The following is a 26,567-nucleotide window of genomic DNA, read 5'->3' on the forward strand; positions in this document are numbered from 1 at the left end:
TTTATATACTGTAACGATGAATTACCGAACTACTTTTAAGATAAAAGTCTGAACACACTACCTGCTACAGTAAAGGTAGAAATGTGAACGGACCTTTAGTAATTAAGAAACTACCCTCTGAACGCATCCAAAGAAATTCCCTCGACTGCTGAATATCCCAAAATATCCCACTGGACTGGAAGTATGAAGCGCCCCCTCTTGGAAAGGAAGCTTCGAGAAGCAAAGACGAGAACCTTCGAAGACATTCTCGAATTCCGAATTTCAGGTATAAAAGGGCAGCGTGGACACCGACCGGATACAGTTTAATCTTGAATGTGAAAGAGTACAGTACAAAGTGAAATAAAGTGTTGGAAATTGTTAGTAGTAAATAAAGTGATTGAAAAGTGTGTTTGTTTGAGCGAATAATAAAAGTAAATTGATTTGAAATAAAGTGTGTTCTTATTTGAACGGAAAGATAAGTGGAAGTTAAAATAAACGAAATAAGTTTTATTGTGAACCCGGAATAAAACATTACATTGGTGTCAGAAAAGTGGAATAAAACTTATTTATTTGTGCGAATCAGATAATTTCGCGAATAAAATAAAAAGTGCGCGTGTGTTTTAACAATAAACAAAGTGTAAAACATTTTGAAATAAGTAAAAGTGCTCGCGTTTTGAAAAGTTAAAATGGGTAAGACATTGAATCAGTTAAGTTTGACTGAGCTGAAGGCGGAATTAACTAAACGAGGTCTTCCTACTGCTGGATCGAAAAATGACCTCATTATTCGCCTGCAGGATTATTTAACCCAGAAAAACGAAGATTTGGATACATTTCAATTCGAAGTTGAAATGGTAGAAGAACGAGTAAGTACTAGTTCCGATATGTCATCCATGATGGCTGTTCTCCTTGCAAAATTTGAAGAACAGAAAGATCAAATGGAACAGCAACGTAAAGAACAAAAGGATGAACAGAAAAATCTTCTTGAACAAATTGAGACACAACGCAATGAACAAAGAGAACAAATGGAACAACAACGAACAGAGCAAAAGAGTGAACAACAGAATCTTCTCGAAAAAATTGAGAAACAACGTACCGAGCAAAAGAGTGAACAACAGAATCTTCTCGAAAAAATGGAGAAACATCTAGAAGAACATCGCGATGAGCAAAAGAATCTTCTAGAAGAACAGAAAAATCTTTTAGAGGGAAAGCTTGGTGATTTCGAGAAGAAGTTCACTGCTCTTGACGAGCGTGTTGAAGAAAACAAAGAAAAGCTGTTGGCAATGCACACAAAGTTCGAAGAGAAATTCCAAGACATTACTAAAGAGTTGGACAAGGTTCGAAAAATTAAGGCCCGAGAAAGTTCTGGTGAGTATTCAAAGAAGAAGGAAATGCATCCACCAACCTTTGATGGACAAAGTTCTTGGTCGATCTACAAGAAACAGTTTGAGGCAGCTGCCACAACAAATGGCTGGGATGACGAAGACAAATGTATAGCGCTGACTCTTGCTCTTAGAGGTCCTGCTGCTGAGTTGTTACAAACTTTACCACCAGAAAAGAATGGTGACTTTAACGCTCTTGTCCAGGTCATTGAAAAGTGCTTTGGAGATGGCCATATGCAGGAGGTCTTCCGCGTCCAACTCAATACAAGAGTCCAGAAAAGAGGTGAAACTCTGCAACAACTCCAAGCTGATATTGAAAGGTTAGCTCATCTTGCATATCCGACAGCAGGAGACGACATTATCAATCAGTTTGCGACAGAAGCCTTTGTTCGTGCTGTATCTGATATAAATCTTCAGCGAGCGATACGAACAGCTGGAAAACGTTCCCTTCCTGAAGCATTAGCGTTTGCACTCACTATGGAAGCAGCAGAACAGGCTTCTCAAGGCGTTCATCGGGTAAGAGAAGTTGCAGTGGAGGAATGCTCTTGTCAAAAACTCGCATTCCAAAGAAACCAGCGAGACGGAGCTGCTCGATGCTGGAACTGTAACAAGACCGGACATCTCCAGCGGCAGTGCAGATTGCCACCAAGAAGAACTGCTTGCCAACACTGTGGAAACAGGAATATTGCCCAACAACAGGTAAGCGATACAACTAACACTCATGCTCATCTTGAATTCCCATTCGGGAAACGAGTAAGAACCACCTTCGAGGGGCAGAAGCTGGTTTCTGGTATCGATGGCCCCAGAACCACAATTCAAGTCTCACAGACTAAACGAGACAACAAAAGTCTGACAGTGGAGGCGACCATAAACAACAAACAACACGTGGCTACAATTGACACCGGTGCCACCGCCTCCATTGTACGAAGAGACTTGGTGAAGATGACATGGCTACATAACATCAACAGCTATCGTCTGAAGACCGCCACAGGAGAAGCAGCAAGAGTGTACGGAGAAGTTCGTCTTGAGATCCGTATAGCAGAACTAAAGTTTTTACATGTGTTTTTGGTGGCAGATATATGTGACGAGTGCATCATTGGAATCGACTTTATGAAGGAGCATGGAATCATTTTGGATATCGGTAATCAAGTCCTGAAATACAGAAATGTAGAGATTCCAATGGTCTATGGCAGCGAAAACTCAACAACAATTAGAACTGTCATCAAAGAAGACATGTGCCTGCCTCCTTCTTCAGAAGTTTTTGTGTGGACGAAGTTAAAGGGGAACTGTGGAAACCATCGATACCTCATGGTCGAACCAGAAGTTGAGCAAAGTTCCGAAAACATCATCATCGGGAAGACTCTTGTGGCACCAAAGAACAACATGGTACCTGTACGGATACTTAACATCAAACCGTACCCAATCAAGCTTAAGAAAGGAGAAGTTGTTGGGCAATGTGAATCTGTGTCCGCAATAACTAAGATCAATGAGATGGACATACAGATGACTATGAACTCTGAGAAACTAAAGACTCAAATTCTCAAATCAGACAACTTGAGTCAACATCAGCTTAATGTTGCTGGAAGGCTTCTTCATGAATATGCTGATATCTTCTCTTCACCCAGCGGGCAATACGGCCGAACACAATTGGTGCAGCACCGAATCGATACAGGAGACGCTAGGCCGATTCGTCAACCAGCAAGACGTCTCCCCTTGGCCAAACAAGGTGAAGTTGAAGAAATGATATCGACAATGAAGAAAGACGGGCTGATCGAAAATTCCAAAAGCCCTTGGGCATCACCGGTAGTTCTCGTCAAAAAGAAGGATGGAAGCACTCGATTTTGTGTCGACTACCGCAGACTGAATGATGTGACGAAGAAAGACAGCTACCCACTGCCAAGAATCAGCGATACTCTAGATGCAATGGAAGGAGCACAATGGTTTTCGACTTTGGACTTGAAGAGTGGCTACTGGCAGGTAGAAATCCATCCAGAAGATCGAGAAAAGACGGCTTTCTCCACAGGAAATGGTCTGTGGCAGTTCAATGTCATGCCGTTTGGGCTATGTAATGCCCCAGCTACTTTTGAGCGCTTAATGGAGTGCGTTTTAAATGGATTAACCTGGAAATCTTGCCTAGTCTATTTGGATGATGTCATCGTTTACGGGAAAACATTTGATGACCATTGTGAAAACCTAAAGGCTGTATTCCAGAGGCTACGAGAAGCACATCTTAAGTTAAATCCAAAGAAATGTGCACTTTTCAAGACCGAGGTTAAATATTTGGGGCATATCATCTCATCCCAAGGAGTAATGACTGATCCAGAAAAAGTTGACACTGTGAAGAATTGGCCAACCCCTCAGGACAAGCATCAACTTCGGAGTTTCCTCGGTCTGGCAACGTACTATCGACGGTTCGTGAAGGATTTTGCGAGAATCGCCAAAAGCTTGCACCAGCTTACGGAGAAGGGTAAACCCTTTAAATGGTCAGGTGAGTGTGAGAAAAGCTTTCAGGAACTGAAGCTGCGGTTATGTGAAGCTCCTGTGTTGGCCTATCCGACTCCAGGCAAACAATTCATCATTGACGCAGATGCAAGTAATGTTGGAGTTGGTGCTGTTTTATCGCAAGTTCATGACGGAGAAGAAAAGGTCGTTGCCTATTTCAGCAAGGTACTCTCGAAACAAGAAAGAAACTATTGCGTGACCAGAAGGGAACTTCTAGCTCTGGTATTGGCAACAAAGCACTTCCATAAGTACATCTATGGACAGAAGTTCCTTCTTCGCACAGATCATGGTGCACTAAATTGGCTTTTGAACTTCAAAAATCCAGAGGGTCAAGTAGCAAGATGGATCGAGATACTCCAGACGTATCAATGTCAGATTCAACATCGAAGAGGAAAGCTACATTCAAATGCAGACGCATTATCTCGGCGCCCGTGCAAGCAAGACTGCAAGCATTGCACACGGCTAGAGGAAAAGGAAGTTGTCGCTGTAAGAAGAACGAGAGCTGATCCCATTTGCGGCTGGAGTAATGAAGAACTCAGGATGGCCCAACAGGAAGATTCGGACATCGAACCCATCCTTGCATGGAAGGAACATGAAGAGAAACCAGAATGGGCCGACATCTCCGACCGAAGCCCCAATCTCAAAGCATATTGGGCACAATGGGACTCACTTCATGTGCAAGAAGGGTTACTCAGGCGTAAGTGGGAATCCGCAGATGGTAAATCTTATGTAATGCAACTAATCGTACCTCAGTCAAAGGTTAATGATGTTCTCCGAGAGATGCACGAGGGAACTTCTGGAGGCCATTTAGGCATCAACAAGACGCTGGAAAAGGTACGCCAGCAATTCTACTGGTTACGTATGAGAGAAGACGTTGAAAAGTGGTGCCGAAAATGTGATACTTGTGCCGCTAGCAAAGGACCAGCTAGAAAAATGCAAAGCAAGATGCATCAGTACAATGTGGGCACACCTTTTGAGAGGATTGCAATAGACGTGGCAGGTCCTTTTCCCGAAACCAACAAAGGAAACCGGTATATCCTCGTAGTGATGGATTACTTCAGCAAGTGGCCTGAGGCATTTGCCATCCCAAACCAGGAAACCAAAACAGTTGTGGATAAGATTGTCTTTCATTGGGTGAGCAGGTTCGGAGTACCCATGGAACTTCATTCCGACCAAGGAAGGAACTTCGAATCTAAGATTTTTCAAGAGGTTTGCTCACTCCTTGGCATCAAGAAGACGCGAACAACACCGCTTCATCCACAATCTGATGGGATGGTTGAGCGATTTAACAGGACACTTAAAGAACACCTGTCAAAAGTAGTCAACGATAATCAACGAGACTGGGATCGACATATTCCATTATTCTTGATGGCTTATAGAAGTGCAACACATAGTTCCACTGGACATACACCAACGGAAGTCCTTTTTGGTTCTACAATACGGCTGCCAAGTGAGATAAAATTCGGATGTGTTCCAAATGAGCCACAGGAAATAGATGAGTATGTTGATAACCTGAAAGAAACACTGGCTGACATTCACCAACGGACAAGGACAAATATAAAAGCATCTAGTGACAGGATGAAAACAAGATATGACGCGCGAGCGACAGCAACAGGGTTTCAAGAAGGAGAACTTGTGTGGTTTTACAATCCCCACCGACAAAAGGGACTATCACCGAAGCTACAACAAAACTGGGAAGGCCCTTACACAGTAATAACCAGAATCAACGACGTGGTTTACCGTATACAGAGAGGGGTAAGAGGCAAATTAAAGGTAGTTCATTGTGACCGTTTACATCGTTATAATGGTGAAAGTAGCAATGGAGTTGTTCGGGACGAACAATCCTAAGAGGGGGGCAATGTAACGATGAATTACCGAACTACTTTTAAGATAAAAGTCTGAACACACTACCTGCTACAGTAAAGGTAGAAATGTGAACGGACCTTTAGTAATTAAGAAACTACCCTCTGAACGCATCCAAAGAAATTCCCTCGACTGCTGAATATCCCAAAATATCCCACTGGACTGGAAGTATGAAGCGCCCCCTCTTGGAAAGGAAGCTTCGAGAAGCAAAGACGAGAACCTTCGAAGACATTCTCGAATTCCGAATTTCAGGTATAAAAGGGCAGCGTGGACACCGACCGGATACAGTTTAATCTTGAATGTGAAAGAGTACAGTACAAAGTGAAATAAAGTGTTGGAAATTGTTAGTAGTAAATAAAGTGATTGAAAAGTGTGTTTGTTTGAGCGAATAATAAAAGTAAATTGATTTGAAATAAAGTGTGTTCTTATTTGAACGGAAAGATAAGTGGAAGTTAAAATAAACGAAATAAGTTTTATTGTGAACCCGGAATAAAACATTACAATACTTAGGGTTAACTTTTTTGAATAAATTTGCACATATTTTAACCCATGAAAGGCATTTAGGGTAGGATGGTATAAGAGTGCGCGGTTGATAAGAGTGCGCAAAGCGATTTTCTACGGTTTGAAAGGGAATGTAAGACTGAATGCACTTATTTTGGAAAGATCTAACTGAGTTTGATCTGCTGTCAAAATTTCATGCAAATGTGTTTGTAAACAGAGGAGCTAGTTAAGTTTAAGTTTTTTAGCACTTTTTTTTCCAATTTTTCTTGCCAAACAAATTAAATTTTCCGCTTAACAACAAAAAATAACAATAAACAAAGTATGGGACATTGAAAAGTCGACAAAAAGAAACATTTGAGGAACACGTAAGATTGGTCATAAAGTGCATTGTGAAATACATATATATTCTTCGATTACATGTCTGGACGTGTAAGAGTGCGCACCATGATGATGTATAAGAGTGCGCGGGTTAAAAGAGCAGTAAATGCTATCCAAGGCATCAAAATAACTGGCATTTGTCCATATACCAGCATACAGCAGCTAGAAAAAGCAATTGCAACCAAAAAGAAACCAAATACAAGTTTTAAAAAAACAAGCGAATGAAAGTAACTAGGAAATATTGAAATTTTCTCGGAACCATTAATCGAAGACTAAATTGATTGTTCTTCATGCAAGGAGTGATGGATTGAAAAATACTCTGTTTATTTAAAGATAGGCAGTTTTTTTTGCGACTTTTGTGCTAACTTACACCTTTACGCAGCTGCGCACTCTTACAAACTAAGCCGCGCACTCTTACACAATAGGATGTATAAGAATGCGCAAATGACCTAACGTGGTATTTTGCTTATAACTTTTGAATTAATACATTTTTGTTACCAGTTTTAAGTTTTTTTCGTTGCTTTGATTATAAACTAAAAACCATATATAAAAAAAGTAGTTAAATTCTTTTTGTTATTGTTTTATTTGGTGTTTTGTCTAAAATGCGCACTCTTATACCACCTTACCCTACATATGCTACACACGAACTAGATACACACATACACATACTCACATCCACACAGAAAACACTTTCCTGGCCCGCCAATTTAGCATTTTGGAATTCGATTGACGCAAGGACACATTCCAAAATGACGACAGCCAAAACATCCTCAAGGAATGGCGAGAAAAATTTCATCGTCATCCTCGTTGTCGTTCGTACGTTGTGTCAACGTTATAGTGTGATAGGAACGATATTGGTAAATTCGATTTGCCAGATATACTTTTGCCTATACATTTTCCCAAAGAAACCACAGACACAGAACTTTTCTCTGATTTGATATGTAAACCAAATATATATCAATATACGATATACACTCTCCTCGATATATGGTAATAGTGTAAAATGGATATTGATACCGATAACGAGGACTTTTTGTTATAAGCACTTAAGTGGGGGCGTTTAACACATCACAACGGTTGGTCGCACAAAAACCCAGAACTCAGAACCCAGAACCACCGCACCGACCGACACAACCAGAAATGAAAACCTATGTGTATGATAGCCTCGAGTCTAGGCCAAAAGTTTGGTTATAAAGAGGAGAAGAAGAAGAAATCCCAGAGATATATTTATTCGGAATAACCTTTAGCGCGGGGCAACACTTTTCACATTTCACAAATTCATGTCTTAATGTGGGTGTTTTATGGTCTACGGAAAAGGATGTGTGTCTTCAGCTTCGGTTAGCCGTTGAAAGTTTATGTGTGTGTATGTGTGGGTAATTGCAATGGCGGATAAGCTATAAAACTTATAAATGTATTCTCCAACCAAAGAGGATACAACAGGGAATATAATTTACAAGACTTAATTATTCATTTTACTATATGTAGATAAGAATGGAGAAATGCAAATGACAATTAGTTTAGAGTCAGCAGAGCCTTCAGGGGTTTTGCAGGTGGATTTTGAACATATTATATTGGAGTAGGTACCTACACATATTTGGTAACGAGTTCTTGGAAGTTGTAAATTAATGTATAATAATGTGGGATGGATATTGGCATATTTTTGGGGGTATTTGTTTTGTAATTTGATAGCACTCCAATTGAAATTGGCAGGAATTTTTGATTTTTATTGGAGATGGTAGGGTCTTAGGTCTTTAAAAGAAAATTTTGTTGGAATTGTGAGGACATCAAAGATGGTAATGGCTCCCAAATGTGGACAAGGCAACAGTCTGACAGGATCAATCCAACATACTGTTCAGTACATTTCATCATAAGACAACTCATCATAGGATAACTCATCATGAAAAAATCGATCATGAGAAAATTGTAGCACTTTCATTTTGGTTTCATTTTATTTGAATGTTCTTCTTTAGAGACAGGTTTTTGGTCTTGAATTGTAGTTAAAGCCTCTATTAAACTTGTTCTCTTTCTTCTTCTTCTCAGAAGGTTTTTCAATTCACTTAATGAACTGTTCAAAAGAAGTTTTACCGAAATCTTCTGGAAGTCTTACCTGAAGTTAAATTTTCACCGAAAAATTGAATGACGAAAGTTTTTAGTTTCGTTTAAATATCTTCAAAGTCTGTAAAATTTCAAATCACAGCACAGGAACAAAAACTTTATAAAAAAAAAAAAACAGTCTCAAAATTTGAATCAATCCAACTTAATCGAAACTGATATAAAGCTTGTAAATTCTAAAAAAAAAAAATCAAATTCTTTCTATATTTAGATCCTAAATGCAATTTAAATGTAAGTTGGAATCTCATGATATATAAAAAAGACTATAGCTCATCAATTTGATGTTGACAGCAGTTTAGATAAATTGAAGCAATTAATTATTTAAATCCTCTTTTTTACATTTACATTTAAGGCAGCCAACTATAGTAAAGACACGAAACTATAGTAACATTATTTTTTTTTTTTTTTCATTTTATGAATCTATTTTTATTGTAAACTAAATTTATTGGAACCGTTTTATCGATCCTCTTCTATGGACACAAACAAAAACATTAAAACTACCATAGTTCCCTCCATTTAAGTGTTAAATAAAACATGTAACAAAAGCCTCCTTTAACCTTCTTTTACTCTATTTTACCTTTATTCATTTGTAACCTTTTTTTTTTATATATATATCAACTTTTGTTGCATTTTTTCGCGACAATGTGAATAAAAAATAAATTTATTGCACTTTAAACTTTCGCGTCTCTGATTCTAATGTTTGTTTTTTTTTTTATTCTGACCATTTCAAAAATACCCTTCCTTTTCAGTATAACGTTGCTATAAATTTTAAAGTCGCATTGCACATAACAAAACCTAGCAAAGTCCCAACACACAAGTAGTTACAACCCTGATCTAAACAAAGTAAATTTGTATGAATATAAAGATACGTTCACCATAAAAGGTCTGCTGTACATGGCTGTAATAGGAGGTACTAGGGCCCTAGTAAAAACAAAAGAAACCCAACTCCTAAAACTTAATGAATTTTTTTATTAAAATAAAGCGTTTCTTATAAAATGTTTGTACTAAGCTTGGAACTAAGTTCGAATAAACTTATTTAAAAAAAATATTTAATTAATAATAACATTCGTTTCGGGTTGGGGTCGAAATTCTGTATGGGCCAAAATTCGGATTCCAAAATTCTGTATTTCAAAATTCTGTATTTTAAAATTCTGTAAATTCAAAATTCTGTATTTTAAAATTCTGTAAATTCATAATTCTGTAAACACAAAATTCTGGATTTCAAAATTCTGTATTCCAAAATTTTTCATTATCAAAACAATTTTTCTTTTATCATTTACAGAATTTTGGAGTACAGATTTTTGATATTTTCTATGCAGAACCTTGAAGCAGTTTGCGTTCGACAGCTTAAGTTAAGTGTTATGAGTTAATCGTGATATAAAATGAATTCAGAAAAATGGAAAATATTAAATCATTAAAATCTAATAAAGGAAAGTTTAAATTGTGTGTCAATGGTTTTATGTTTAATAACGAAGAAAGATCAACTTAAAAAAAAACATGGAAAATGAAAATATTTTTTTTAATGAAAAATCTCGGAAAATTTTTCGAAAAATAGGGTACTTAACTCAAATTAGTCATGCACTTAATAACTCCATTCGAATTTTGTCGAAAAAATTGAATTTTTTGAGAAAAATGAAATTCAAGTCAGCAGAACATGAAAATCTCGAAAAATTCATCGGAAAATGGAACGCTTAATTCAAATTAGTCGAACATTCAATAATTATTTATGTCCAGTTTTTTCGAAAAAGTGGAGTTTTTTGAAAAAAAAAAAAAAAAAAAACAAATTCAAGTTAGTACAACATGAATTTGTATGGAAAATGAAAATTATTTTTTTTTTTTGATGGAAAATCTCGGAAATTTTTTTCAAAAGTTGGATACTTAACTCAAATTAGTAAAGCACTTAATTATTCAAGATAATTAGAAAAAAAAATTTTTTTCGAAAATCACAGAAAAAAAATTATTTTTGTAAAAAAAATTTTTTTTTGAATTTTTGTTTAGCACCTAAATATTATACCAAACCCGAATTTTTTTCTAACAGTTTATGGCATTTTCTGGTAATTGCTCTACTTTTTATAAAAGTAGGGGAGCACTTGATATAATTTTGGGGTACTTGCTCTGCTTACTTGAGGGACATGTTTTAATGTAGAGATTTAGAATTACAGAATTTTTAAAAGCAGAATATTGGATTTTCAGAATTTTGAAAAACAGAATTTTGGATTTACAGAATTTTGAAATACAGAATAATAGAAAAGCAGAATAATGGAATACAGAATTATGTTCACACAGAATTTTTTCTTCAGATACAGAATTTTGGTCATACAGAATTTTGGAAAACAGAATAACGACCCGTTCCCATTCGTTTCAATAAACATAAGATTATCTTACAAAATGTTGATGTTAAAATTATAGGGTCTGAATTTTCTGCACAGTCCTTAAACCTCCGCTAGCAAAAGAGCAACACCCCGTGTGACCTCTGGGCTGCTGGCGGCAACGGATATTATAATGCAACACTTTTTTGTTTAAAAAAAAACAATATCCCGACTAAGTTTGGCTTTAAGGTCTGAATTTTCTACTGAGATCTCAAGCTAAAACTTAGTAAGAAAAACTTTACTTATAATTTTTCATCCAGTCCTCAAACTTGACACTGATTGAGAAAATGTTTTTTTTTAAGCTAATTCCTTGTCTCTATCATACACAAATTTTAGGGTCTGAAATTAACAGACAAATTAAAACTAAAAAAAAAAAACTAAATTGACTTAATAATATATTTCATAAAATAAAATATTTTCTTACAAAGTGTTGATTTAAAATTGTAAGATCCCTAGTCTTTCACTTTCCAGACCCTAAGTTTTAAATATGGATCGAGAAATCTTATTTAACTAAACAGAATCAATAATAATAATTTTTTTAAATTAAATGTTTTCTTTAAATGTTGACCTCTAATTTTTAGGGTCCGAAAATTTCACATTGATGTCAAACTTAAAATTTGCATCGGAAAACGATTTTAAACAAAGTTATTTATTAAATAAATCTTTTTTAGTAAAATATTTGCAAGGTAAGGTCCAAATTGTCACCAAGGTCTGAGAACTTAAACTTAAAATTAAATTTAAAAAAATATTGAAGATTTAAAGCTTTTCAATGTTTAAGTCTACTTGTTACATAAGACAATGCATTTTTCAACTTTAAAGGGTCCTGAAGTATGACCAATCGGAGTAAGTTCGACCCTGATTGTAAATCGTTGAAAGTTACAGAGCTTGAAAATCGCGAAGGAGAGCTAATTAAAGGGACAAAAAAGGGTCATCAGAGTGTATTAGGTATATGTGTAATGTAGAATATATTTGAAAGTGGGGGCATATACGTGGTATAACGGAACTTGTCTACTAATAGATTATTACCCACCTTTTATGTGCCCCCCTTTTTAATAGGATAGGAATGTAAATTTACCATTTTGCGCCCCATTAACGCGGCATTTTCAAATGAATTTAATGCGAAAAACTAGTACTTTCTATAGTTTTAAATGAAAAGCTCCAATGCCAAAGGACAACTTGGCAGTTACAGGATGCTTTTCTCTCTAGCTCTATTTTGGCACTTTCTGTCTGCGATAATGAATAGAGGTTAGTATTATTGCTTATACTGTAGTATACCACACATACACAACAACACTAAACAGTGAGCGAGGCCAAAAGCCCTCGTTTTTCCAAACTGATGGCATTGAGAGACCTTTTAGTATAGGGTTTTTGTGTTATAGCCAAAAGTAAGAATAGATTGTACATATATATGTATAATAGTTTAGCGACCACACATTTGTAACAAGGAAGCGTGTAAATATTGTTAGCAAACATTGTAGGCAGCAGCGAAAAGCCAGTATTTTGTATGTTTGTGTTTGAAAATGGCAACGGGACGGACGGCCATAGGATTTAGAGTAAAATGGTCTAGCATTTTGTGTGCATATTTGTCTTGCTCAATACGCGATAGCGCACAGGAAGAATAAACCGTGAGAGAGGAATATTATGCGCTGCAGCAGCAGTAACCATAGCAACTATGTACTATAAAGTGACAAGATTTATAATGGTACTTAATTTATGGTGACAATTTGATGGGCGCGGAGGACATTTTCGTTTGGCAGACTAATGAAGTGTTAAGTGATTTCATTTCGAAGAAATTAAACAGAACACAGCGAAGGAAGAAGAAGAATACCTAGCCGTCAATTTTTTGACAAGTAGTCACAATTCATCAGGTATGTATATAGTGTTGGAAAATGGTGAAGATGGAATAAATGGACGGTTGGTTGGAGATAAAGCAGATTGATGAAGCTTTTAAAATTCAATGAAATTTCATTCAGAAGGTTTCGCAATGATGCGGGAAGTCCAGATAAGTGATTCGTGGGAGAGTGTTGCGAAATGTATTAAAAGTTTAACGGAGATATTGGGAGGTGTAGGTATTGTTGAGGAGGACCATATGGAAAGGAGATAATGTAATTATTATGAGAATCATATTTTTTTTTAATGGAGGCTTTTTGTGGGATGTTGTAACTATTTTTAATTAAAAATGATGACGAACTTTTAAATGTATTTCAGGAAATTGAATTGTATTTAATTTGATTTTGAAATCATCTCAGGATATTTTTGTTTAATATGTCCTTGTCCAGTTCCCATTACACAATACTCCATTACTGCAGAAGAAAGACTTGAAGTGACTTTGTTTGTAGAAGAATAAAATATTAAATTTGCAAAGAGTGTTGATTTAAAATTTTAGGGTCCTAGTCTTCCACTTTCAAGACCCTAACATTTAAAAATGGATCGAAAAATCTTATTAAACTAAACAGAACCAATATAATAGTAATTTTTTAAACTAAATTATTTTTTTAATGTTGACCAACAACTTTAAGGGTCCGAATTTTTCATGCGAACCTTAAACTTAAAACCATTTGCAGCGTAGTTGACTTAATAAAACCATTTTTTAAATAAATCATTTTCAATGAGGTTTGAAAATAAGGTCTCAAAATTCAAACACAACATAAAAACATATTTCAATAGGTATATAACTCTAATTGCAACAAAAAACAAAGCATTTTGCAACCTTTTAGGGTCCTGAACTGTGGCCAATTTAAGTAAGTTCGAATATAATTGTATTTAGTTGGAAGTTACAGTGCGAGTAACAAGCGTGTCAGTTAAGGTGCCAACTTTTGTGCAACTGGATTAGTATTTTTGCTGACAATGAACTTTTTAACAAGATAAAATACACGCTTCTTTTATTTATTTTCGGTGGTAACAATTCACAGCCATTTGTAACGTTACAAGAAAGCAAGACAAAGTTGTTATAGGTTATAGGCAGTGGCGTACGTTGAGTCGCCTGGGCCCCGGGGTAAGACTAAATTTTGGGGCCCCTTTGATAGTTGGGGGCCCCTTAGTTACAAAAAAAAAATACGTATACTCTATACGTTTTTTTTTTGTATGGCTTATTTATTTTTCGATTTATTTTAATGTTTTAATATGTTCGTAATGCACTTTGCTATACTTACTTAAAATGTCTCTCATAAAAGTAGTAAACACTTGTACTAGGGGCCCCCAAAATTAAATATTTAGAGACCCCTAAAATAAAAAAAATTTTAGCTTAGAATTGATAGTTCTTGGGTCCTCTGTTCTGAAGTAATAAATACATATTTAATTTTCCATCATCAGGCCGCTGAAAAATTATTTTTAGAGCCTCAAATTTAATTGCTTAGAGGCCCCTAAAGTATAATATAATTTTTTTTGAGCCAAGAATTAATACACAGGTATTGGGCCCTCTGTTCTGAAGTAATATTCGGAATGCCACCAATAACGTAATGTTTTTATTTTGGGCCCTGATGTATTTATGTTGGGGCCCCTAAATTTATATTTAATTTTCTATTTGATTGTTTTGAACCACTTTTGAAGATCCTCAAATAATATTTTTTTTGCTTTTTTGGGGCCCCTAATGTATTATTTGTGGTGGCAAAGATTTTTCAAGTAATATTTTTTGGGGCCCTAAGATAAAATTATAATTGTTCTTTTAAAAAAGCAGTTTATTTTTTTTGGGGGGCCCTAGGTACATACTAGAAAGCAAGTTGATCTTCATTAGTTCCTACCGAATTCCTAGTTTTGGATAGTTTTGTTCCATTTATAAGATTAGTTCTAAATGACTGTGAATTATAAATCTAAAAAAAATTGCCTTTAGATGAAGTTCAGTGGTTGCATACATTTACTTTTTATTCAACAATAAAAAAGAACAAAACAAAACTTAGCATCCTAATTTATAAAACACTTTAATAATTCGTGTTTGTTTTGTCTTATAATTCACACTCTCTTAGAGCAAATCATAAAAATCTTTATTTTAACAATGAGATCTAAGCCCCCGTTCGCAGCACTTCATTGGGATGTACAAGTTTACATATTATGTTAAACAGCACTCGATTTATTAAAAAAATTAGTTTTTAAAGCAAAATTTAACACCTAACTTTTTAAAGTGTTTACACACACATTTTCTGATTTGATAAGGACACACCATTCCAAATCTCTATCCTTTCTCTAAAAATAATTTTATAATATATTCCAAAGCAAAGAGAAACCTTTATGTCCACAAGCTTGTGTTGGGTGGGTGTTGTTGATATGATGGTCGGTTCTGTTGTATAAATTAAAATTTTTGTCAAAATTCAATCGAGTGCAAAATCGTTTAGCGATAAATTAATTAAAACTTGTTAAAAAATAATTACGATTATAATATTGTAGAGGTTGGCGCGCTGATAAAACAAAGCTTTTTTATTATTATATTTAAATGACCTCGTGCCCTCCCTCAGGTGTTTGTGTGTCGAACAATTAAATATTTATGATTGGCCCCACAGGTTTGGCACATCTACAGCGCGAGAAAGTCAGAATAGGTCAGTTTTATTATCATAGAGGGCGCGGGTGGCGCTTATTTATGTTTGTTTTTATTAAAATTTTATTTAACCTTAAAAATTTTGAATGGAATGAATTGAAATAATTTAATATTCAAACAATAAATAGAAACAAAAACAATAATAACATGGAAAGTTGTTGGTTTTTGTAGGTATTTTGTGTGTGGGCAGACTCGAGTTTGTTTATAGCTTTATATAGGTGGGTGTGAGAGGAAGGTTCATGGTTTTTTGTGGCATTTAGATTAGAGCTTCTCTTCTGCCTAAAGGCATATAATTTTGAGGTCGATGCAAGAGGGATTTCGTCGAGATTGAGATAGATATATAAATTCATCGTCCCTAATTTAAGGGGCGGAGGGATATAAAGTTGAAAGAGTAATGTCAAAATTGATGTCCTTTAAAATTAGAGAAAAGGTAAAATAATGACGAGAATTTGTTTTTACTTTGATGGGTTTGATGTTTGTACATCTTTCCTTTGGGGAAGGCAATCTTTTAGATTAAATTCTTTGGAATGTATAAGCTTCTTATGAATGATAAATTATTATGAGATTTGGGGGAATGAATGTTGAGATTTATAACGCTGATTTATTCAGCAATTTTAAAGTTAAGTTTTTTATGGAGTAATTCATTAATCATTTAAAAGAGTTTTTTTGTTAAAAAAAAAAAAAAACACAATCTTCATTGATAAATCCAAATGCTGATATATGATTTGTTTTATTTTAGCATTGTTTATGAAAGAAATACAATGAATATTTTATTTCTTAAATAAAAAATAACTTTGTATTTAAAATTTAAATTATTCATGACATTATTTAAAAACAGATATCTATTTTTTTTTTTGTAGTATTATTGGATGGCATGAAAATTAACATTCGAATTCGACACTGATGCAATTTAAACCAAATATTTTTTTGTTTTTTTTTTTTTTTGCAAACCACAAAACTATCTCTTTGACCACAAAATATGTAGAACAAACGAACAAACAGAGAATGAAAATATGTAGGTGCATGCCGAATTCCCTGATGGGAGAGAAACCAATCAAAAATATTTGAAAAAGTTGATTCGGTGATAACAAAAACAAAGAGCAAGCAAAAAACTTTAAACCACAAAAATTAAAATAAAGTATTCATTTTTGTTTTTCTATTGAAATTTTAAATAATGAAACATTTGAAGGATAAGTTTTGTTATATTCAAGCATTTATTTTTATAAAGCATCTTTATTTAGCTTGATTTTTATGCACTGACATTTTCTAAAAATGCATTTTTTTTTTTTCAAAAATCAATATAAATTATTGAAGGGTGCTCAAAGGGTGTAATAATATTAGAATAAAATCAATTTTTCAGCGGCAGTGATCTTTCGACTTTTAATTTTACATATTTTTGTTTGTCAAAAGTGGTCTTTTAAACAATCATCTTTAGCAACAAATTAAAAAAATTTGCCATTTTTTGGCGCTATGGTCGAATAAAATATTTTAAAAATTTAGCAAATTCTAAATTTTTTATTCCTGTCTCGACCTAACGTAGATTTTTGCAAAATTTCTTCTTAATCACCCTGTATTCATCCAATACAAATCAAAATTAAAATTGTTCAATTAAAACAAAATTCATGATTTATTTTTGAAAAATTAATTTAGAAAAAAAATTTGGGTTGAGTTTAACGAAACTCTTTGTTTGGCACCTAAATTTTTGAATGTCTCACTGATTTGAAATCGTTTAATTTTTAATTTTTTTTTTTTTTTTAGTGTGGTACTAAACACAACGCAAAAAATTAATAAAAATAATTTTTAGTTAAAAAAAAAACATACCTAATTATAATTTATTGAAAATTTTTAGTACTACGTAGGTACTAAGAATTTGACAATTAAATAAAGGATCTGTGAAACAAAAAAAAATTAGATTAGGTACTAAAATTTCCAAACAATTGGCAAAAAATTATTTAAAAAATTTGAAAAAGTTACATTTTATATTTTAAAGTTGTAGAACTTCGAAAAACGGCGGTTTAAGAGCTTTTTGTAGAGCGTTCAATTTTATATAAGAAAATGATTAATTCTAGCTTTTTTAAGGAGCCATTAAAAGGTTATAAGATTCTAATCTCAAAAACACAATATTTTCCATAGGAAATTGAAATTAGCCATGCCGCAACACTGTAACTTTTACAGGAATATTTTCGATATAAATATGAACAAAAAAATTGTTTTGAATCAGTCTAATGATAAAATAAAATAAAATAAAATAAAATAAAATAAAATAAAATAAAATAAAATAAAATAAAATAAAATAAAATAAAATAAAATAAAATAAAATAAAATAAAATAAAATAAAATAAAATGCACGACTGAGGCACATTTGCTTTTATGTTGAAATATTATAGCTTTTGAAAAATTCAAAAAGATTTTTTTTAAGAAATGTACGTAACCACGTAGTTTGAAGGAAATTTTTGAAAATGTAGGTACCTTCTTAGTTTTTTGGCATTTTTGATTTTTTGGATTTTTTTTTTTTTTTTTTTTTTTTCAAAAATCTCTGAAAAAATAAATTTGTAATTTTTCTACACATGTATATGCAGGTCTATTGACTGTGAACTCATATCTTTAATTTAAAGCAAATTTCAAGACTTTGGTCAAAAAATTGTTGCTTTGGAATTTAAGAAAATAAAAAGGAAACAATTTTTGGTTGGAAATATGTCCAGGAACCAGAGCACTACATTTAAATCAGTTGACAATTGAAGACGATAGAATTTTTGCAATGGATGAGGGTCGAAAAAAAAGTTTGTGGCCTAAATCTGGATCTACATTATACATGTACAAACAATTTCATAATGAGTTCGACAAGCCCTACCCAAACGTGATAGAACTCCCCCTGAATCAATATCAGTACAAAAAAAAACGACTCGTTTATAGCATTGGCAAAAAAAATATTAAAATTAATTTAATAGGACTAAAATTTATTGGTACTTGCCATAATGACCAAAATAAAAAAGTCACTTTAAAAAAAAAAAGGCTCTAAGGATTTCGATGTAAAAAATTCATTTAATCCGGCATATAACGTCCTACTTTTTAAATAAAAAAAATATTATTTTGAACCAATTGAAATTACCACAGAACCGATTTTTTTTTTAAATTTAAAAAAATTTTATTTTTCAAAAAAAAAACTATTTTTTCAAAAAATTAATTGCTATTTCATAAATAAAATTGCATACTTGTTTAAAGGTTGAAACCATTTAAAAGACGTTTTTTATCCAAGCAAAGTTTAAAGAAGCATTATAGAGGCAATAACCTGTGAGAACTTTGTTTTAATGGAAGCTCAAGTTCATTTAAAACCTCTGACAACGCTCCACTGAGGTTATTTTTGTTTTTCTTTCCATATTCATCAAACCTCATGAACTAAAATTTTTTTTTGTTGTTGTTAATGTAAATAAATTTCTAGGCCAATAATGACCATCTACACGTATGTATAATATGCCCTTGTCCCTTTCAAAGAGCAAGTTACAACAACAACAAAAAAGTCCAGAAGAAAACTAGGAAATTTATATCAACACCATAAAAAAATATTGAAACCACAACACCTACTTCCGTCCTTACAATTAAGGACATCGCTATGCAAAACAAAAAACAAATGAAAAAAAAAAAAACAACTCATTCTTCCAAAGCCTGATAGATGCTGCATCCATCGCCGCCGCCATCACCATCACCATCGTTCGAAACACCAAATGGACCCGACCCGACCCGGACCGACATCTTTCCTCGAGAGTTTCTATACCAAATACTCGTAGAGGACGTTATACCACCATCATATTGGTGAGCCCAAAGCCCGGCGTTTGGTGTTCGTCCGTTCTCATGGTGAATTTTCAAAAAGCGGAATCTCTTTATCTCACGGATGCATGCATTTTATAGCTGCAGTATGCTGCTTTTGGTGTTTTTTTTTTATTTTTTTTTTTTTTTTGGACCCAACTTACCCTGGCAATAAAACAAGATGAACACCAACAAAACAAAAAAAATCATCACTCCCCAGATAGATAAGGAGGCTGCTGTGGTAAATGCTGCAAGAGTGTGTGCACTTGAAGGCTCCCCTTGGCCATCACCATCACAATTTTCGTCGGTATCGTCGTCGTCGTCGTCGTCGGTTATGTCGTGATTGGGTGAATGAGTGAGTGTGCAGTGGCATGTAAGAGATATGCCATCACCTGCAGCTTAACTAAAGGTATCCCAGATCAGGATCATAGAAATGAAATTTAATTAAAAAGCACAACACACTCTGTCTCTCTGATACTCTGATGGAAGCCCCAGTGTTGAGGTCTGTGGATGGTAAAAGAAGTTTCGTCCTCCTCGTAACTACAAGTCTACACATATCACAACCCGATGTTTCTAACTTTTCAAAACATGCTGCAGAGCGAGCACAGATGAGCATTCCAAAAACTGGTGCTGCGGTAAAGAAATGGAAATAGGGGCATTGCGGGTTAGATCTACTTCCATATCTATACTCTTTTATGGAGGTTAAATGAAAGTGAAGTGAGAGGGTTAAGTACTCGTGCACAGCATCATCACACACTTCTCATCTTTTAAGTTCTTTTCCTCGAGTTAAATGCATGTAGTTGGGATAGTTAGTGTCAGGCAAGCTCAAAAGTTATAAATTTCTTTCCTTCTATCCTTTCCAGAGTCTGCTTAGAAATATAGGAGTGGAGATTTCGAAGGAAAAAGTCTTGAGTGTGAATAAATTTTTGAAGAGAAGTGCAGAAAAATTTAGGTTGGTTTGTGGTTATTGTTTGAATTGCAAAAGAAGAAGTCAAAAGCAGAAAGTTAAGATCCCATATAGTCAAAGAGATTCATTGAAAAGTTGAGAAAGTTGAAGGAATTTCATAAATGAATTTATAAAGAGAGAAGAGCGGGATTTATGTGTTTTGGCCAGAGTTATTTTACCAGAAGCAGAATTGAGGGTTTTTGTGTTTGAGATAAATTTTTAATCACTGACTGATAGTGGTTAGGGGGATTTGGGCTTATCAAAAGAATGAGTATAGAAAATAGATGCATTTTTTATATTGGTGATTGTTGAGAGGAGCATTTTATTTAGAAGAAGGATAAACTGTTTTATATCAAAATTATTAAAATCTAGACTAATAAGAGTACCTACCAATAAAATGTCTAAACCTACTTCTGTTAATCAGCTTAATGACTATAAATACCTACCTCTCGAAAATCAGAACCTACAGCGGAAAATATTATTTCAAAAAAAGCTCAGACACAAACAAATACCCAAGGAATAAGTAACAACATTTCTGGGAACTTATGTAGTGTTAATTATGAACTTTAAATGAGTCCGCAATTTAATTATCAATTAATTTAATTTTTATACACATGTGTAAAAAAAAATATAAAAAATAGAAATTTTCTTTAAAAATATTTATTTGAACAATTTAAATCCTTTGAATTTATTTACCTTTTTTAGCTGCGTGGAAAATCTGAAAGAAAAAAAAAAAAAACAGAATTAAATGTTATACAAATTGGATTTTTAATATGATTTTGTGTATTGTTGAATAAATAATAGAATAGAAAACACTTATAATATTTATTCAATATTCATGTTCTGTGCGAGTATAGTTGTTATGAATAATTTTAAATCATTGCTAAATACTCTAAATAGGGTATCCAATTATTTTATTAACTAAAAAATCAGGGTTTTTTTTTTAATCTTTGCTCCTAATGTATTTTCACTGGATTAAACAAATAATTTGGAATAATGTAAAACACCAAAAGTTATAATTTGGTTTTAATTTAAATCACAGCTATCATTTTTATTTTTATAATTTTTTTCAAAATAAAAACTGTTTTTTATGTGTTTTTATATAAATTTTTTTTCTTTGCAACACAAAATTAAAAAAAAAAGAGAAAAACTCGAAACATTATTTAGATTAATCAATATAACCATAATTTATTCAAACAATTTTTATTCATGTGGTTTACTTAGAATTTTAATATTTTTTTTTTATCGATGTGTTTTCACATAAACTTGTTGTATGTGATAGTTTGGATATTACCATATTTACTCAGCTCAATTCTTTAAATGGTTTGTGTAGAGTTTGCCTATTTTGATATTTATTCAAATACGACCTTATTCAGTTATAGCTAAATAAAAAGTAATTTTTTATTTTTCAGAAGTGACATTAAAATATTTTTAGATTTATTTCTACTGTTGCTTATTATTAGTAGGTATAATTTGTTCAGATACTACAGTTTGCAAACTGTAAGAAATGCGCCATCGCCATCAGCGAAAGTGGCTTCAATTGTGTTTTCTGTATGAGTTATATCGCGTGTAAATAAATAAAAAGTAAAAAATGGGACCTAGAACACTACCTTGTGATACCCCAGACGCTGTTTTCCTTAAACTCAGAATTATCATTTCAGTGTCTAACGCGGAAGATTATGTTCTTTAACTTGATTCTAAGAGTTGTATAAAGTCCTTCAGCCAGATTTTGTCTTAACTTCCGATGACAACAGGGGTGCCAAACCACCCCAGTCTTGATTTTTCTTTGTTTGTTTTGTTTTTTTTTGACAATTATTTTTTTTTTTTTTTTGTTTTATAAATTATTTATTTTCTGTTGAATATATATTCTCTCTTAAACTTTCGACATTAAAAAAGCTCTTGTATCATTCAATGTATGTCCATTGAATGGTTTGAATGTTTCCTCTACGTATTTTCTTTGTTGCTTTTTGTCCATTCATTCTATCAACCCAAAGTTGATTTCTGTTGGTTTTGTACCCTTTTTTCTCGGTATATTCAAAACCTAGGTTTAACATTGGACTAAAAAATTTTTTAAAAAAATTCGTAACTGCGGGTAATTTTTCGGTAAAGAAAACCCTAAAATCAACCCAAAATTGATTGTTGGTTTTGTGCGTATAATTTTTTTTTTCTGCATTTTCAAAACTTTAATTTAAAATAGACTTAAAAAATTCTTTTTTCCAACTTTGGTAAAAGTAGGTTTATTTATAATTTAATTTTTTTCGATTTTCTAGTTATTTTATTACCAAACAGAAAATGAGTTCTAGAACTGATTTCAAAGGTGAAAAAGGAACCAATTGTTGGTAAAATTTTTGAAATTGGTAATCAAATATTTTTTTGTTGTATAAAAAATCAAAAATTTTATCAAAAATCTAAAACTTTTTACAAAATAAGCTTATTTTTTTTATAGTAATGTAACCAATTATAATTCGAATATGAAATAGGTTTTGAAAGGTTAAGAATTTACTAATTTTATTTGAAATTAAAAATTGGTTTAAAAAAAAAATAAACTTTATGGTAAAAAATGTTACCTTTTTAAAGTTTCAAATTTACTATTTTTTAGCCCATAGCGTTTTTTTTTTCAAAAATTCAAATAAATTTTCAACTTTTCACATCACTTTGAAAATTTTTTTTAACAAACTCTTAACAGTAATGTAATGTTTTCATTTCACATGTTTCTTGAAAATCTTTGATGCTCAATGGTATTCATTTTATAGTTTTGGTATTCAAAATATCTATCGTTTGAAAAGCATTTTTAAGAATTAAAAAACTAATATACACGAACCCGTTAAAATCATTAAAAAAACTAAAAAAAAGTGAACAAAAATTAAAACAAAATTACCTACATTATTTTTTGGCAAAATAATGATTCTTGATATTTTTGAACTAATTGTTGTCACCATAAGAAAAAAACGCGAAAAAATACATTTTTATAAAAGTAAAAATTGTGTCAATATTTTATTATGTGAAAATATTAGGTATTCCATTTTTAACCACAATTGGATTTGAACCGCAACATCTTACTTTGACGACGATCAACACAGACCAAAACGAAACATCAGTCTTTGACCATGTTTATATCTAAAACAATTAGTTTTAATTATATGACAATATTTATATAAAAATACTTAATATATATTTTAAATTGTTTATTTGACTTACTTTGTTACTAAATTGTATGCTAATAACAGAAGCTAATTATATTCTAGCTTCTAAATTATAATTATATAGTTATTATTTAACAATCAAGATTTCATTAACCATGAGAGTATAATATTGTTTACTAAAGAGCATTCACATTACACAACTTAACTGAAGGACTAGTGTAAATTCAGTTACAACTGAAGGGGTAGCAATACAAAATTCAAAAATTTTGTAATTTTCCCCAAAAAAGTTACAAAATCATTGAAAAGTGACCAGTATGACCAATACCTCAATATAAAACACATCGATAAAGTTTTTAGAACTCTACAAAATTCCATTCTCAATTCCATTCCAACGTCCTTGTTTCCATAACCCAATTTTAAAAACTCCTTCAATATCCAATAAAAAGCATTCATATACTCAGTATAAAAGTTACAATATACTCAAAGTAAACACCCAAAAAACCCACCAACCAAAAATTCCACAAACCAACAACCACGGCGCCATAATTTTCAAAAAAACAAAAAACCAAAAAAAAAAACTTTAAACCAAAAAAACAAAAAATAAAATACAAACAAACAAGTAAATATTATTTATCCTTAAGCAAATATCAACACTGAATGAAATTTAATGGAGCAAATCCTCAAATAAATACCAACAGACATTTTAACCAACCCAAAACCCAAGCCAGCCAAGCCAACCAACAACTCCTTGAAGCTATACCTACAACATCAGCAGAGGGCGCGCTAAAGAGAGTCGTCGCAACTCGCAACCCTTACATTACAGTGTTGTATATCCATTGAAATTGATTTTCTGCAATATTTCTATACAGTTTTCACTTATTGCAAAATAATAAATAAAAAAAAAAAACAAGAAAACACTACTGAACACAGTATAAAAGCAAAAAAAAAAAAAGAAGAAAAATTTACAAAAATTATAAAGGTCCTTGAAAGTTGAAAGTATATTTTATCCTTCGTATATGAAAGTACACTATACTCTTTTCTGCTTTTCTGCTGGCTCGTGTTGGATTTCTTTTCTCTTTTAATTTTCAATATTTTCTTTTATTTTTTTTTCTGTTTTGTGTGCCTCAAGAACTTAAGCGGCTCCTTCAATTCATATAATATTTTTTTTTTATACAAAAAAAGAAGTCCTTCATTTCACTCACATGTCTGTATCCATTTTCCACATGGCACTTGACAAAGAGAACATTAAAGAAAAAAAAAGCAAACACGAATAAATATTTTGAAAATGGCTACGAAAAACGAATTAAAAGGAAGACAAAACAAAAAAAAAAAATAAAACTTAAAAACAAAATTGTTATCCTTTTAAAATTGCACATAGCAGAAATCAAAATAATCAAACAGGATCAACTCAAGCAAGCAAGCAAGACGAAGAAAATGTGCGATGATGAGGATGATATTCCTGGAGGATGTGGGTGGCATTTGAAAAAGGACGATTCGTCCTTCTTTTCAAAAGTTTTTCTTCAATGCAGCGTGGAATTACGCCTTCTTTTTTTTTGCTGGGGATAACAAGACGATGACGAACCAAAAAAAAAAAAAAAACTACAAGTTGGTCTTGTTTCAATCTTGACCTTACCGCATTTTGCCAGCAAATCTTCTCTCGTATCTTCAAGGAACATTGATAACAGACACAAAGAGGAGGTTCTATCGTTCTAGATTTTCTACGAAATTTTTTGTTTGCATTTTTTCATCTTTTGTTTTTTCATTGTTTGACATCGACGACGACGATGAAGAAGATGCTTGTCATCTTCTTATGTCGTCTGTCGCATATCCTGCACCAAATTCTTAGGAACCTCAAGAGCATCATCATCGTCATCAGCAGAGAGATTGTATGGTTTTCTATGACACACCAGAATTTCCAAATAAAAATGCGTGATGTCCTTTTAAAGTTACCCATTAGTCTTTTTTGTTGATTGTGATGTGGCGTTTTGCCACATCAGCAAGTAAAATTTTGTATCTGTCGAAAATTGATTTTATTTTTATTTCCTCAAAAATCAATCAACGATTTTTGTTTTTCTGGTCAAAAATAGGTGTGGAGCTGTAAAAAGCTGTTCTCTCAAGGTAAATTGATTAAATCAAGGATGCGGAGAGACAAAACAAAAAAGAAAGAAAAAAAAAGAAAACAACACAACAACCATGAGGATGCATACCTTTACGTTACATGTTAAGGGAATCTGTAAAAAAAAAAATTCATTTCAATTTAAAGTAAATTGATTGATAAGAGGGAAAAATCTGCTTAACTGTACATCTACATATTCACATGGCATTCACATCATGATGGAACGCAGACAGACAATTGTAAGGTTGGTAGATTGGAATGATTAAAGAGGATGCAATTTACAGGGCTAGGGATAACTTACTCAATAAAGCTACTCAAATTGATTTACCCTTCAATTCTCACGCACGTTGCGCTTCTCATGTCCCTTAACAGAGAGAGAAAAGATACAAGTTCTCTCACACATACATATTTATGTTCTGTGTGAAGGGCAAAAACGTTAAATTTATATCCTGTATTGACGAAGCTTTTTACTGATATACATATTCATATAGGTTTCTGGTTCCTACATACAAATGCCGGATACGGGTGGTGGTAATAATTTTGATGTTAGGGTAGGAAGGTAGGTAGGTGCTAAATGAACCAGTGTAGGAAATCCTTTGAAAAAGTTAATAAAAAAAAAAAAAAAAAACACACAGATACAGGTTAAATATTTACTTGTCGATAGGAATTTTGTAGAGTCTAAAATTTTAAAACACATTCAGTGCTTTTATATTGAATATGCTTTAATGAAAACAAAAAAAAATATTTATCAATGCTGGGTGTAATCATTTTTATGTTTAATGCCAAACCGCTTCTTAATTCGAAAATTTCCAGCTATTAATGCGAAAAAAATGTAATTTCAAACAACATTTTCATAACGTTACGTAACGTTATGTTACGTAACGTAATGCTACTTAATGTAATGTTTCGTAACCTTATGTAACGTAACGTTACGTAGTGCAACACTC

At 32.8% G+C, this 26,567-nt stretch overlaps 1 protein-coding gene across 4 annotated transcripts in view; it reads right to left on the reverse strand.

The window, feature by feature from the left end:
- Nucleotides 1-26,567, reverse strand: part of LOC129913732 (protein rolling stone) — a 160,552-nt gene that overhangs the window by 59,412 nt on the left and 74,573 nt on the right. For all 4 annotated transcript variants that reach the window (XM_055992549.1, XM_055992546.1, XM_055992547.1 and 1 more), the window contains exon 3: nt 21,058-21,079. The gene's annotated coding sequence lies outside the window, so the exon portion shown is untranslated. The remainder of the gene's footprint in view (nt 1-21,057; nt 21,080-26,567) is intronic.

The sequence above is a fragment of the Episyrphus balteatus genome, chromosome 3 (assembly GCF_945859705.1).
Source record: "Episyrphus balteatus chromosome 3, idEpiBalt1.1, whole genome shotgun sequence".
NCBI classification, from domain to species: Eukaryota; Metazoa; Arthropoda; class Insecta; order Diptera; family Syrphidae; genus Episyrphus; species Episyrphus balteatus.